Consider the following 14,108-nt stretch of genomic DNA (forward strand, 5'->3'; position numbering starts at 1 on the left):
AAAACTGTTTGTCTTTATAAGCTAATTCAAGCACCAGATCAAAATAAGGAGTAGAGGAAATGTAAGTCTGCAATGCTGTCCATATTATTTATGGAAACTTATGGGTGAAATGTCATTTTACAATTTCAACTGCATAAACTGGATGAAAAAAGTTGTTAAGTCTAATTTAAAATGTTTTGGCTACACAGTCATCGATTTCAGGAAGAACATTTGCAACTGCAGCTATTATATTTTAAGATGGTCCTTTGACAACATCAGGATATTACACAGCTTATTTGAAATAAAAAAAAGGCTAGTCTTTCAGCAAACATTACCAATTGAGTATGAAGCAATGTTGCCTTTTGACTTGTTTTCTGAAGTGAGAATTTAGGGTAGGTAACTGGACTATAATGATTCTAGGTGTTGCTGTAATTTAGTGTGCTGTTTTAAATTGCTTTGTATGTCTCATTTTTCTTAAATCGATGGAGTTTATCTTTCAGAAAGTGGCGGGCAGAAAATAGTAACAGCACAACAGAGTATAAGCTGTTCATAGGACATCCTTTGACGTCATACAAAGTAAGTTACTTTTGAGGAGTTCTGATTTCTGATTAGTTATATTATTTGGGTTTTTTAAACACAATAATTTTGATTGTGGTTTTTTTTCCCGCTGTTATATGATGAATACCTTCAACTCACTGTTTTCAGTGAAATTTGATATATTCTGAGAACAGCAAAAATAAACCATTAAATATGTATAATTAATTTTGTACTTTGAATTGTGATTTATAATATGTATTCATCTTGTCTCATGCTCACTCTTTTTTTACTACCTTCTATTAATTTAAAATTTTTTGTTCTTTCTTACACAGATTAAAAGTATAAAAATGACAATTGACTATGTTTACGACAATTATAAGGTAAGTGTTTAGTACTCTTTACGTTACATCTCTATCACATTTAACTTTTATTAGTTCCACTGCTTCATTTCTTTAACCCTTAGTTTCCTGCCTTTGCTACTTCCCTCATTTCTTTTTCTATTACTTAATTATACTACTCTTTCCACTCCTTTTCTCAGTCTCTCTTTCAACAGTAACTGTGTGTTACTCCCTCTATTTGTCTTTCATTTAACATTACTCTCTGTTTACTTACTCTTCTTTTTTAAAAAAAAAAAATTTTTTTAGTTCGCTTCCGGTTCGCGTACCGGCGCGCGAACCGGGAAGCAAATCAAATGAAATGGAGGTTGCTAGAGTGCTAAACATTCTAGCAATTTTTCATAAAGGGAAGGTAGTTCTGAAAAGAACTTTTTTTATTATTTTTGTTGTTTTATATTTTTTTGTGTTTTTTGGGGGGGGGAAACAAAAATGATTCATTAGAAAGGGCTCAACAGGAGCAACAAAAAAAAAGAAAATTTAGTTTCAGGGACATTTTGTACATTGATGATGTTCATAAGCTCTATTGATTAGAGTTACACTCCTCTCTCCACAGGAAATTAATTTGCCACAAGTTAAACATGTTATTTTCATTTGTCCAAAGTTCTTCTGAAGATTTGGGACCGTTTCCCTTGCCTCTGATTCCGTCACCGCCACTTCATTGGTGGATGTACTGGCAGGTCGGGGGTTATCCACCAAATCTCGTATTTGGGCAGCACTGTAATTCAACGGGTGCGACCTCTCCATAGGGCGATGCATGGTATGATTACCATAACTATATTTTTTTTTGGTTCCTCTGGAGAGTACATCGTGGCAGATGAGGCAGGTAACGTACCGGGCATTTACCTTTTTTTCCTGTGGAGGAAAGGAAAAAAATTGCCAAATAAAATGTTCTTTTATATGGGACCTCCTTGGCTGTTCTTTTAAAAAACACCTTGTCCCTTGCTCCTGTTCCTCTTCTTCCTCTTCTTCCTCTTCTTCCTCTTCTTCCTCCTCTTGTTGGAGGATGACCTGAGGAGGTGGTCCACTCTTTCTTGGAGGTGGTGGTGGTGGTGGTGCTGGGGGTCCACCAGCTGCAGCTACTACAGATGCCATGACTGAACAAGCAGAAACAGGTCTTTCTCTCATAAAAATGAAAGTCAGAGTGAGGAACAAAGGTGGGACTTTCATCATTTGGGAAAAAAAAATGTTCTAAACCAATGAAAAGTGTTAATTTTACGTCATATGATAAAGCCTTCCATCATTAGGAAACTAAAAGTAAAATGAACCAATGAAAAGTTTTATAAACTAGTCACATGACCTGTTATGCTTACGTTACGCGCTCCGTGCCGCGCCTCGGATCGTTTCCGGGGCTCTGCGTTTCGCGCCTTGGTTCGCGTCCCAGAGCGCTTCCGGGTGCGCTAACGCGGCGATTACGCGACGCGTCACGATGCGGCTTTCTAACGCGGTACTTGCACTAACGGAACATTTACCGGTTCGCGGACCGGCAGCGAAACAATAAAAAATAATTTAAAAAAAATTAAATTAAAAAAATATAATACAAAAAAATTTAAAATATATTTTTGAATTAGAATTAGAATACATTTTACAGCTTTTGATATTTACTATTAAAAAACCATTGAAATTCACTGAAAAAACCATAGGTTATAGACCATATATAGTTAGGAATTAGCATTTACAAAACCTTGAAAATTCACTGAAAAAACCATAGGTTATAGACCATATATAGTTAGGGATTAGCATTTACAAAACCTTATTTTACTCGCACAAAACCATTGAAAATACCATATATAGTTAGTTGCACTAACTATATATCGGGCACCCGCAATCCACTGCTGATGATGTCACATATTACATCATTCATGACATGGTCAGTGACATCACTGATGACATCACTGATGACATCACTGATGACATCTCAAATGACATCACTGATGACATCACTGAAGACATCTCAAATGACATCACTGATGACATCTCATTTGACATTACTTTTAAACATCTCGCGCTCTTACAAATACACACCTGCCTTGAGTGGGCGTGGCCAAACGGCTTTCTGGGTGTTGTAGTGCCATTCGTAGCGCGAAAATGTCTCTTACCCCAGTGGGTTTGCACATAGTGTCCAAATTTTAAAACCATTGTTTTTTCCCCAGTGGGTAGAAGCGGTTCCGCCGCTGTCTTGTGCTTTGCTTTGTTGCTGACATCGTGAAGGGGAACACTCTCCTGCAAGGATGCTCACCCTGCTTCCCTCTTGCAACTCGAACACCGGTGAAGTGCTCGAAAAGACCCGCTCTTCAGCGATGGGCTTCTGTCCTCGGCCGAGGCCAGCCGATTTACATTACGTCAGTTGCAGGTTTCCCCAAACGAACAGAGGCCACTGGAAGACTGTGTTGTCTCACTTAAGTTTAATGGCAGCAGGCACGCACAAGGCTACACAGCAGTTCCACTTCAAATTGAATAGTTCGCCTGACGCGTTTCAGGAATACCTTTTCCTTTCCTCAGAGGCGTGTTTCTTGCTGGCTTCTATGGCATCTTTTAAACATCTCGCGCTCTTACAAATACACACCTGCCTTGAGTGGGCGTGGCCAAACGGCTTTCTGGGTGTTGTAGTGCCATTCGTAGCGCGAAAATGTCTCTTACCCCAGTGGGTTTGCACATAGTGTCCAAATTTTAAAACCATTGTTTTTTCCCCAGTGGGTAGAAGCGGTTCCGCCGCTGTCTTGTGCTTTGCTTTGTTGCTGACATCGTGAAGGGGAACACTCTCCTGCAAGGATGCTCACCCTGCTTCCCTCTTGCAACTCGAACACCGGTGAAGTGCTCGAAAAGACCCGCTCTTCAGCGATGGGCTTCTGTCCTCGGCCGAGGCCAGCCGATTTACATTACGTCAGTTGCAGGTTTCCCCAAACGAACAGAGGCCACTGGAAGACTGTGTTGTCTCACTTAAGTTTAATGGCAGCAGGCACGCACAAGGCTACACAGCAGTTCCACTTCAAATTGAATAGTTCGCCTGACGCGTTTCAGGAATACCTTTTCCTTTCCTCAGAGGCGTGTTTCTTGCTGGCTTCTATGGCATCTTTTAAACATCTCGCGCTCTTACAAATACACACCTGCCTTGAGTGGGCATGGCCAAACGGCTTTCTGGGTGTTGTAGTGCCATTCGTAGCGCGAAAATGTCTCTTACCCCAGTGGGTTTGCACATAGTGTCCAAATTTTAAAACCATTGTTTTTTCCCCAGTGGGTAGAAGCGGTTCCGCCGCTGTCTTGTGCTTTGCTTTGTTGCTGACATCGTGAAGGGGAACACTCTCCTGCAAGGATGCTCACCCTGCTTCCCTCTTGCAACTCGAACACCGGTGAAGTGCTCGAAAAGACCCGCTCTTCAGCGATGGGCTTCTGTCCTCGGCCGAGGCCAGCCGATTTACATTACGTCAGTTGCAGGTTTCCCCAAACGAACAGAGGCCACTGGAAGACTGTGTTGTCTCACTTAAGTTTAATGGCAGCAGGCACGCACAAGGCTACACAGCAGTTCCACTTCAAATTGAATAGTTCGCCTGACGCGTTTCAGGAATACCTTTTCCTTTCCTCAGAGGCGTGTTTCTTGCTGGCTTCTATGGCATCTTTTAAACATCTCGCGCTCTTACAAATACACACCTGCCTTGAGTGGGCGTGGCCAAACGGCTTTCTGGGTGTTGTAGTGCCATTCGTAGCGCGAAAATGTCTCTTACCCCAGTGGGTTTGCACATAGTGTCCAAATTTTAAAACCATTGTTTTTTCCCCAGTGGGTAGAAGCGGTTCCGCCGCTGTCTTGTGCTTTGCTTTGTTGCTGACATCGTGAAGGGGAACACTCTTCTGCAAGGATGCTCACCCTGCTTCCCTCTTGCAACTCGAACACCGGTGAAGTGCTCGAAAAGACCCGCTCTTCAGCGATGGGCTTCTGTCCTCGGCCGAGGCCAGCCGATTTACATTACGTCAGTTGCAGGTTTCCCCAAACGAACAGAGGCCACTGGAAGACTGTGTTGTCTCACTTAAGTTTAATGGCAGCAGGCACGCACAAGGCTACACAGCAGTTCCACTTCAAATTGAATAGTTCGCCTGACGCGTTTCAGGAATACCTTTTCCTTTCCTCAGAGGCGTGTTTCTTGCTGGCTTCTATGGCATCTTTTAAACATCTCGCGCTCTTACAAATACACACCTGCCTTGAGTGGGCGTGGCCAAACGGCTTTCTGGGTGTTGTAGTGCCATTCGTAGCGCGAAAATGTCTCTTACCCCAGTGGGTTTGCACATAGTGTCCAAATTTTAAAACCATTGTTTTTTCCCCAGTGGGTAGAAGCGGTTCCGCCGCTGTCTTGTGCTTTGCTTTGTTGCTGACATCGTGAAGGGGAACACTCTCCTGCAAGGATGCTCACCCTGCTTCCCTCTTGCAACTCGAACACCGGTGAAGTGCTCGAAAAGACCCGCTCTTCAGCGATGGGCTTCTGTCCTCGGCCGAGGCCAGCCGATTTACATTACGTCAGTTGCAGGTTTCCCCAAACGAACAGAGGCCACTGGAAGACTGTGTTGTCTCACTTAAGTTTAATGGCAGCAGGCACGCACAAGGCTACACAGCAGTTCCACTTCAAATTGAATAGTTCGCCTGACGCGTTTCAGGAATACCTTTTCCTTTCCTCAGAGGCGTGTTTCTTGCTGGCTTCTATGGCATCTTTTAAACATCTCGCGCTCTTACAAATACACACCTGCCTTGAGTGGGCGTGGCCAAACGGCTTTCTGGGTGTTGTAGTGCCATTCGTAGCGCGAAAATGTCTCTTACCCCAGTGGGTTTGCACATAGTGTCCAAATTTTAAAACCATTGTTTTTTCCCCAGTCGGTAGAAGCGGTCATTTGAGATGTCATCAGTGATGTCATCAGTGATGTCACTGACCATGTCATGAATGATGTAATATGTGACATCAGCAGCAGTGGATTGCGGGTGCGCGATATATAGTTAGTGCAACTAACTATATATGGGAATTTCAATGGTTTTGTGCGAGTAAAATAAGGTTTTGTAAATGCTAATCCCTAACTATATATGGTCTATAACCTTTGGTTTTTTCAGTGAATTTTCAAGGTTTTGTAAATGCTAATTCCTAACTATATATGGTCTATAACCTATGGTTTTTTCAGTGAATATATATATATATATATATATATATATATATATCAAAACAAAACCCTTTCAGGCATAGAGTGACACATAAATTATGCAAAAAAGAAGGAGAGAACTGGGTAGTTCTCAAGTTTAGGTGGAAAGCAGCTCCTGTTAGAGCACTCTCAACACCAGCGACACTCTAGATCTGCTCACCTCAAATGTCTGTTTTTCTATCAAAGTCTTTAAGCATAGGATTAGCACAGTGCCATCGATGCTGAGATAGAAAAGGACAAAGTCTTTTGCCATTTCTCCAGCAAAGTCTTTAAGCATATATATATATGGCTTCTCACCTCCCGGCAGGTTCGTGCTTGGCGCCTGTCATCCAGTGCCAATTCCAGCGTGTTTCCCAAAATGTGCATCCCTGAAAACCCACGATGCACCATATTGAAGCATTGTGGGTCTTGTAGTACTCCCACACAGGACTACATGGGTGTGCCTATAAGGGGGCGGAGCAAGGCACATAAATCATCATGGAGACAGGACTATTCTTGACACAGCACTTACGTTTGGAGAGGGGCGCCGAAGAAGGCCTACAAGCCGAAATGCATCCGCCTGAGTTCTCACCGAAATAAAGTGCTCTCTATGAATCTCCCCTGGGGTCACTACTCTTTCTTTTGGAGGAGGCTGTTGCTATATATATATATATATATATATATATATATATATATATATATATATATATATTCACTGAAAAAACCATAGGTTTCACACCAGTTATAGTTACCTGGAAATTTTACTGACATAACACCATTGAAATTCCCACGTTATAGTTAGTTGGACTCACTATAACTTGCGCGTGTAATGCACTGCTGATGGCATCACATATTACATCACTCATGACATGGTCAGTGACATCACTCATGACATCACTGATGACACCATCCAGTGAATGTGTGTCTTTCAGATAAATAAATATGTTTTATATATGTATGTTAAGGTCGATGGAAGAATATTTGTTTAAATTATTGTCCTAATGGATGTTTTTTTTTTTTTTAAATGATTGGATAACTGCCTTATTAAGTGTATCTTAGTGAATACATATATTAGCGAGTAATGTTTAAATATTTAAATATATGTATCAGTGTTTCACTTTGTGTATAAGTGGCTGCATGGGTTGGTGAGTAGCTACATGTCTGTGTATATGGGTTATTAGATGTTTTTTTGGTATCTTTATAATTGTCTGTTTGATTTGGTGGGGGTGTTACTTAGCACAAAGATGCATCAATGACTGACTCACTGTTTGTATGTGTTTTGAAGACAGCATATGTGTAGGATTGTAAGGGTGAATGAGTGTGTATATGTATGTGTTAGTAAGTGAATGACTGTCTCACTAGTGTCTTTATCAGTAACTACATATGTTTTAATGTAGTATTTGTGAGTATTGGTGTATATAATTGAGTATATGTGAGAGTGAGAGATTGAAAGAGTTCTTGTTTTAATAAGTATGTGTTTCTATAAGTGATTGTTTAAGAGAGTAAGTATGTGTAAGTTTCCTTAGAAGTAAGGTGGTAGTGTATGTATAGCTGTATATGCAAATAAATGGATGTTCAATAGTTTATTTGCATGTGTGAGTATGTGTGTGAGCAACTTTTTGAAGACTGTCAGTGTGTTAACGGATGTATAGGTGTCTCACTACATATGATGAGTTAGTATATGTATGAGTGACTATATAGAAGTGTTGGTGAGCGAGTGGATGTGTATATAAATGGTGGAATTACTGAATTGGTTGTTGTATCTGGTATAGGTATGTCCACTTTTTTTTAAATGTTATTTTTTATTTTTCAAAATGTGTTTTAAGGGTTACTTTACAGTGAAAGTAGGTCAGTCTCTCTGTCACAACGATGGGGTCATCAGTGATGTCATGAGTGATGTCACTGACCATGTCATGAGTGATGTAATATGTGATGTCATCAGCAGTGCATTACACGCGCAAGTTATAGTGAGTCCAACTAACTATAACGTGGGAATTTCAATGGTTTTATGTCAGTAAAATTTCCAGGTAACTATAACTGGTGTGAAACCTATGTTTTTTTCAGTGAATTTGATAGGTTTTTTAAATGCTAATTCCTAACTATAACTGGTGTGAAACCTATGGTTTTTTCAGTGAATTTCATAGGTTTTTTAAATGCTAATTCCTTTCTATATCGAGTTTCTAACCTTTTTTTTTTTTACAATTTGCTGTTTTTTGTAAGTATTCATTTATTTTTTTTATATAATTTTTTTCTTTTGCGCTCTGGGTGCGCGCTCCGGGAAGCTTTCAGGTAAGCTCTCCGGTAAGCTTTCCGGTAAGCTAACCGGTGAGCTCACCCAAAGCGCACCCAGAGCGCTACTTTAGTTCGTGAAAAAAAATATGAATGAAAAGTTAATAATAATGCAAAACATTTCGTACCATACAAATAAAATCAGTTTTTTTTTATAAGGAAATGATTATGCATTTCTGTAAAAGTTTGATGACGTCACTTCGGCGAGCAACGTAAGTGCCCTCGGAAGGGCCTACGTTCGCGCCGCGTAAACGCACCCAGAAGCGCCTACGTTCGCGCCACGTTTGCGCCCCGGAAGCGCCTACGTTCGCGCCGCGTAAATGCACCCGGAAGCGCTCTGGAGTGCGCAGCGTAAGCGTGTCATGTGACCTTAAAATAACACTTTTCATTGGTTGCTAACAGTTTTTTTTACAAAGAATGAAATCCCCACCCATTTCCTTCACTTCTTCTTTCACTTTTGTGACTGAAAGACCTGCCTTTTTGCTCCAGGATATTTCTTGGTTTTACAATGGCTGCCAGACAATCCAGCAGTGAGGATGACCCAGAATTCATCAATGAAGAGCCTCCTCAACGAAAAGTTAAGGAACATTTCATTTGGAAATTTTTTGAAATCCCACCTGGACAAAAAAAGGTAAATCAGACCCTCCAGCATTTCGCGATTCACGAAAAAATCGTGAAATCGGCAGACTACCGCGATGGCCGCAATAATAACAATATTGGTCGCGATATTTACAATAAAGTTTCTCTACTGGGAGACAGCATAACAAACAATGCCCTTTAATTGGCTGTGCGCCCCCTCCCTTTGTGTATGTCAGCCGGGGCCCGAGGCAGCTTCCGAGCACACACAGAGGCGCACGGAGCTCTTCACAGGTCTTTGAAAGACCCATTCACCTGTTAATGAGGCTTTGTTATTCACCCCTCTTTCTCTCTCTCATGGGCTCTCGGGGCTGAGTCTCACCGCCTCTGCTGGGCGGCGGGGGAGGGGCTCTGCTCGTCCCTTTCTCTGCCCTGTCTTCTCGGCCGCGGTGCTGCTGAGGACCGAGCCCGCTGCTGGAGCTTCCCTGCTCGGAGGCAGCCGGGAATCGCGATTGGCTGGTGCGCTTTCAATCTGGTGCAGCGCGCTGAGAGAAAACAGCACTAACGGGAACTGAACCCCCTCCTCACCAGGGACCAACTTCAGGGATCAGGACTGAGGCAGGAGACCAAGCCCGCGCACCTAGCAACGCGTGTGCCCCAGAGGAAACCGGCGCCAGCCGCGGCCTCCCCGTGCTTTGGCAGCATCCTCTATTTTCACCAGACACCAACGTCTCCCCACCCTCGCCCACCTACCCCTCCAAACCTCACCCTCCACCTCGTCCCTTTTCATTTCTCAGAAACTTCTCTACCCTCGTCTAACAGCAGCCCATCTCTCCCTCGCCCACCTCTCTCCAGTACTCTTATGATTTCATCTAAAAGGAAAGCATACAGTGTCAAGTATGAAATATGTTCATGAAATTTAGATGTGTAAATCAAGAGAAAACTAAGAATATGACGAGTTAAAGAGCAATTGTCTGATTTTTTGTATCGCAATATGGGAAACGTTGTTCATATTTTGTTGACACATATTTCCCAAACGCTATTAGACTTTTTTCAGCCTGTGTTTTTATTGCGTGCATGTGAGGATGTTTTGCTCAGCTGTTTTGTAATGCTTGTTTGAAATATGCCGTAAAACGCAGGTGGGTGTGGAACCTGTCAGGAGGGCTAAACAATGGCCTCTTGGTTACTAATGTTAGAGGAGAGCGGCTTTCCCGTGGCTTGGGTTTAGACAGTTAACTCCACTGAAATAACTTCCATCCATTCACGAAGATGATGATAATGGAGATAAGGAGCCAGATGAGTATGATGCTACATTAAACAATTTTAAATTTGGGGGGGGTAGAATGAAGTGGTGACGAGGTTCAGGGCCTGCTGTATGTGAACCAATCATGAAGGCGCCTCCACAATGGCACAAGTGAAGACAAAAAACTGAAATCGTGTGCATTATTATTCATTAACATTTTTGTGTCCTATATGCAGCCTTGAAGCCAAACAAAGTGTCTACATTGTAAATAAACCAAATATACGTGGTTTCATGTTGTTAAACAACTAAAAAAACAAAGATATCTGTGTTTGTTGTAGGAAAAACCGCTAAATAAAATGCCGCTAAATTGCCGCTAAATTTCCATATTTGTGCCGCTAAATTTCCATTTTTGTGCCGCTAAATTTGCTAATCAATGCCGCTATATCCTGGGGGGTCTGTGCTCCAAAAGTGCAGTGCAGGATCTGCAAAGAAGAGCTGTCACGAGGTAACCCTTTGAAAAAGTACTCTTTTGGGAACTTCACAATGATCCGGCATGTGCAGAGGAAGCACCCCCAGAATTTTGCCCGAGAAAGTGTCAGGGCTCTGGCACAAGAGGTTCCCAGTGATGGGGCCTCTACATCCACCGGAGGAGCAACTTCTTCTGGGAGGGGGCAATCACAGGAGCAGGTGTCAAACATTCAACCTGCATTTAACCATGGTGTCCTCAGATGCAGATACTGCAATCAACTCCTCACCTATGGGGAGCAAAGTGTCCTGCTCATGGTTCGAGCATTGGAGAACCATCGCTGCCCTTCCCACCCCTAATTCTTTTGTTTTTTTTGCTCCTGTTGAGCAGTTTCCATTCCCTGTTTTTGTTCCTGTTTAGAAAAAAGAAGAAAACCAAAAGTTCTTTTCAGAACTACCTCCAATTCTCATCAAAGAGCTATATTCTTAAAAAAATGAAAAAGAGTAAGTGAAATAGAGTGCATTGATAATGGAAAGGAGAATGAGTAAGAAAGAACATAAAGGTATGAGAGGAAAAAGGAAGCGAAGTAGGAGGACTGAAAGAAGGTGAGTGTTAGGAAAGAAAGTTATGAGAAGAAGAGTGAATATGGGGAATGTTGATATTCAATGAAAATGTTGAAAAGGAACAGGAGTGTTGAAGGATAAGAAAAGATGCATTGCTGGAGTTGAAGGTAGAAGGCCTCATTTATGAAGCCATGCGTCACTTTAACGCCACCAAAGCATCACTTTTTGTGACACAACAGTCCAATAAAAAATGCACTTTATTTATTCATATTTACAAAGTGGCGTTTCTAGGTAAATACATCACTTTGTAAACCCCTGTGCCACATTATTCCTACGTCAGGTGTAATGTATGCAAAAGGGACGTATTGATGCAAGAAAGGGTCGTAGAGGTAACACAGTGAATAAACTGAAGGCCTCATTTCTGAAAAGTGACGCATCGCTACGTGAAAACAGCGATGCGTCACTTTTCTGGGCGCACTCCTTATGACAATCCAGATGTGTCATATTGAATTTATGACTAATCAATTCGCAAGGAGTTACAGATACGTCAGTATTTCTGACGTATCTGTAAACACAAAATTGACACATTACTGGAGTGCGTCACAAAAGTGACGCAACTCCAGTAATGCGTCCTTTCACATGGGGAAAGCACCATGTGAAAGGTCTTGCGTCAGTCTTACACCTGCTGTGAGGCAGGCGCAAGATTTTGACGCAACAGCATCCTAAAAGTGACGCAGTGAAATCTCATAGATTTCACTGCGTCGCTATTACCAAGCTTTTTGCGGGGGAACGCCCCCTCTGCATACATTATACCTGACGCAGGTATAATGTGGCGCAGGGTTTTAAAAAGTGACCCATCTACCAAGATGCGTCACTTTTTAAATATAGCGCAACGAGGCGCTACATTCCAGATGTGTCATATTTAATGTATGACGAATCATGTCGCAAGGAGTTACAGATACGTCAGTATTTCTGACGTATCTGTAAACACAAAAGTGACGCATTGCTGGAGTGCGTCACAAAAGTGACGCAACTCCAGTAATGCGTCCTTTCACATGGGGAAAGCCCCATGTGAAAGGGCTTGGGTCAGTCTCACGCCTGCTGTGAGGCAGGCGCAAGATTTTGACGCAACAGCATCCTAAAAGCGACGCAGTGAAATCTCATAGATTTCACTGCGTCGCTATTACCAAGCTTTTTGCGGGGGAACGCCCCCTCTGCATACATTATACCTAACGCAGATATAATGTGGCGCACGGTTTAAAAAGTGACCCATCTACCTAGATGCGTCACTTTTTAAATATAGCGCAACAAGGCGCATTTTTTTACACCGCTGGTGCGATGCGTCATTTTTCTGTGCGCACTCCTTACGACATTCCAGATGTGTCATATTTAATGTATGATGAATCATGTCGCAAGGAGTTACAGATACGTCAGTATTTCTGACGTATCTGTAAACACAAAAGTGACGTATTGCTGGAGTGCGTCACAAAAGTGACGCAACTCCAGTAATGCGTCCTTTCACATGGGGAAAGCCCCATGTGAAAGGGCTTGGGTCAGTCTTACGCCTGCTGTGAGGCAGGCGCAAGATTTTGACGCAACAGCATCCTAAAAGCGACGCAGTGAAATCTCATAGATTTCACTGCGTCGCTATTGCCAAGCTTTTTGCGGGGGAACGCCCCCTCTGCATACATTATACCTGACGCAGATATAATGTGGCGCACGGTTTAAAAAGTGACCCATCTACCTAGATGCGTCACTTTTTAAATATAGCGCAACAAGGCGCATTTTTTTACACCGCTGGTGCGATGCGTCATTTTTCTGTGCGCACTCCTTACGACATTCCAGATGTGTCATATTTAATGTATGATGAATCATGTCGCAAGGAGTTACAGATACGTCAGTATTTCTGACGTATCTGTAAACACAAAAGTGACGCATTGCTGGAGTGCGTCACAAAAGTGACGCAACTCCAGTAATGCGTCCTTTCACATGGGGAAAGCCCCATGTGAAAGGGCTTGGGTCAGTCTTACGCCTGCTGTGAGGCAGGCGCAAGATTTTGACGCAACAGCATCCTAAAAGCGACGCAGTGAAATCTCATAGATTTCACTGCGTCGCTATTACCAAGCTTTTTGCGGGGGAACGCCCCCTCTGCATACATTATACCTGACGCAGATATAATGTGGCGCACGGTTTAAAAAGTGACCCATCTACCTAGATGCGTCACTTTTTAAATATAGCGCAACAAGGCGCATTTTTTACACCGCTGGTGCGAAGCGTCACTTTTCTGTGCGCACTCCTTACGACATTCCAGATGTGTCATATTTAATGTATGACGAATCATGTCGCAAGGAGTTACAGATACGTCAGTATTTCTGACGTATCTGTAAAGACAAAAGTGACGCATTGCTGGAGTGCTTCACAAAAGTGACGCAACTCCAGTAATGCGTCCTTTCACATGGGGAAAGCACCATGTGAAAGGTCTTGTGTCAGTCTTACACCTGCTGTGAGGCAGGCACAAGATTTTGACGCAACAGCATCCTAAAAGTGACGCAGTGAAATCTCACAGGTATAATGTGGCACAGGGTTTTAAGAAGTGACCAATCTACCTAGATTATTATTATTATTATTATTATTGCATTTATTGAGCGCACAGCTACCCGGAGGTTTCCCGGCGCTTGCCTTGGGAACCCGTCCTGGCTTTTCCCTGTGAGATAGCCCCTACAGGGTATCCCCAAGGTGAAAGCCAGGCATCCCGCCGCAGGGGGGCCGTTGTGGAGATTAAGCAAGCTTAATGCCCAGAGTTGCAGAGTGAGAACCCATGATTAGAGCAGGCACCAAAGCGAGAATTATCGAGTCCGTGGACATTTGAGCTCAAGACCCTGCCGCGTCGGGACTTGAACCCTGGTCCC

The sequence above is a fragment of the Lissotriton vulgaris genome, chromosome 9 (assembly GCF_964263255.1).
Source record: "Lissotriton vulgaris chromosome 9, aLisVul1.2, whole genome shotgun sequence".
In the NCBI taxonomy this organism is placed as follows: Eukaryota; Metazoa; Chordata; class Amphibia; order Caudata; family Salamandridae; genus Lissotriton; species Lissotriton vulgaris.